Source organism: Penaeus japonicus, unplaced genomic scaffold, assembly GCF_977035675.1.
Source record: "Penaeus japonicus unplaced genomic scaffold, GWHDUDI00000001_assembly GWHDUDI00000034, whole genome shotgun sequence".
Lineage (NCBI taxonomy): Eukaryota > Metazoa > Arthropoda > Malacostraca > Decapoda > Penaeidae > Penaeus > Penaeus japonicus.
Genome location: NW_028234436.1, coordinates 17797569 through 17800068, shown reverse-complemented (window position 1 = coordinate 17800068; position 2500 = coordinate 17797569). Strand labels below are relative to the sequence as shown.

Here is a 2500-nt window from a genome sequence, read left to right as displayed (position 1 = left end):
TCTCTCTCTCTCTCTCTCTCTCTCTCTCTCTATTTATCTATCTACACACACACACGCACACACACACACACACACACACATACATATATATATATATATATATATATATATATATATATATATATATATATATATATATATATATATATACATATATGATATATATCACTCATACAAACTGTATGTTTGTAAGTGTGCAACAACAGATGAATATGCTCACACACACACGCACACATGCTCATAGCCTACACACCCAAGGTTCTCCCACAGGCGGTTCAACCACGACTGACCTCGAATCACTTTCTCTCTCTGCACTGGAAACGTTTGTGGAATTTCTGAAAGAGAGCGAAGTCGAGCAGAAAGGGACTGCGGGAAAAAAAGAGAAGAAAAATAAATACATTACAAAGAACACAAAGAGTGAGCATGATCTAGTCAAGAGAATTTTTGTTTTTGTTTTTTAATCTAAAAAGAAGGAAAATCCAAACAGACTAAAACGATCGAGCTTTGCGATCGGAAGGGCGATTTTCCCCGTGCTTTGATTACGTAAATCGCAAAGGTGTCCCAGACAACGAGCCAGCACACAGGTCTCTCCGGGGCAGCCTGGTACAAAGGGTCACGTCTCTTTGATGGGACGGTCAGTAGTGCCTTCAGAGAGTGATACTGATGTGTGCCAACAGCCGCAGTGCCATTTTCGGTAGAGTGGTAGAAAATCACCCAAAGTCATATTCTTCTACTTGCAAGGGGTACGGGGTGGGGTCTTAACTGCATGGTGTTGCAAAGCAATCTGTTTCAGTTTGCACACATACTCCGTGGAAATTTGTGTGACAATATGCGAGAACTGTTTTTTTTTTATTGGTAATCAGTTCAGATGTAAAGCAAAAAAAATATCATTCCACTTTTTGTACGAAATCATCATCAGCATTCAACACCCATTCGGCAAATGTCCTTCAAAAGAAAACTATACTCCATGACATTTTTCTTTTCTCTTCATACAAACGATTTGTAATGTTAAATGACGTATGTAAATATCACAGCTAGATCTGATGTCTGTTCCACCATCCACGTTTGCTCCACCGCCATTTTCTTCTGAACATGATTTTCAGTGACTGCATTTTTTTTTTTTTTTTCGTTTTTACAGATAGGCATTTTTGTACACATTGTGCTATATTTCTGCACGAAGTTGTTTGCACTGTTGCCAGAATCCATTCGGGTTTGCTGACGTTATAGGAGCCAGTGTTTGTATTCAGAATGTTATTTGTGTCTCATATTGACGTTGCAAATGCTAGTGTTTTGGGACTCAACATGCAAAACCGTCTTATTGTATGTATGTCTTGGTGCATTATGATACAAAAAGAATTATGATTTCTCTTATTTTCGAAAATCTAAAAGTGTCATTTGAAAATTAGTGCAGACCTTCTCGTTTTCAAATCAAAAAGTATCATTTGAAAATTAGTGCAGACCTTCACGTTTTCAAATCTAAAAGCATCATTTGAAAATTAGTGCAGACCTTCACGTTTTCAAATCTAAAAGTGTCATTTGAAAATTAGTGCAGACCTTCACGTTTTCAAATCTAAAAGTATCATTTGAAAATTAGTGTAGACCTTCACGTTTTCAAATCTAAAAGTGTCATTTGAAAATTAGTGCAGACCTTCACGTTTTCAAATCTAAAAGTGTCATTTGAAAATTAGTGCAGACCTTCACGTTTTCAAGTGGTATTTTGAGCTAAAAGATAGTTTAAGTGAAGATATACCATGTATTGATGGAGAACATGCCTTTTCGACGGCATATGTGGCTGGTGTTGGCTGTGAATGTTAACCAGGATGGAGATTTATTTATCATGTTTATTCAGATATTTATGAAAATATACTTGAGAAATAAAAATGGATTTTGTTTGTTGTTCGTTTCAATATCTCCCGACCATTTCACCTGCACTCGTCAAATTCCCGAGTGTTAATACTTTATGTTAACTTAAATGAGATCACACACACACATACGTTATTGTTCGACTAAATTTTGTCCGTGGAATGAAACTTCGTCACGTTCTCGTCATTTACATACGCTAAGTGACCTATTGATTTTGTAAAAAAAAAAAATAAATAAAAATAAATAAAATAAATAAAAAAAAAAAACATTGCGTTGCTGTCATTCATTTGTTGATTTCTATATTTTCTTCGTTTATCTATTCATTCGTGATCATTATTTTAATTTTCAATATTATCATTTATTATCATCATAATTTTCTTCATTATTAATCATAATCATCTCTGCTGTGGCTACTACCAATGATATAAATTTTATGAAAATAGTTACTATGATTTTCATCATTTTTCTTAATTATCTTTATTATGATACTGATAATAAGAATGCATTGTTCATTGTAAAGACAGTCATTACAATGATAATAATAATAATGATAAAAATAACAACAATGATAGTAACGATAATGTCAATAAATATGGCTAATATCTTTACTATTAGTAATGATAATAATTATAATAAT

The 2500-nt window shown here is 33.5% G+C and overlaps 1 protein-coding gene across 1 annotated transcript in view; it reads left to right on the top strand.

Moving 5' to 3' along the window:
* The window catches only part of LOC122246174 (alpha-1,6-mannosyl-glycoprotein 2-beta-N-acetylglucosaminyltransferase), a 58291-nt gene extending 56398 nt beyond the window's left edge, over nucleotides 1–1893 (top strand). The window contains exon 7 of the mRNA XM_043004532.2: nucleotides 1–1893. This exon is cut by the window's left edge and continues 671 nt beyond it. The gene's annotated coding sequence lies outside the window, so the exon portion shown is untranslated.
* The last annotated feature ends 607 nt before the right edge of the window (nucleotides 1894–2500 follow it).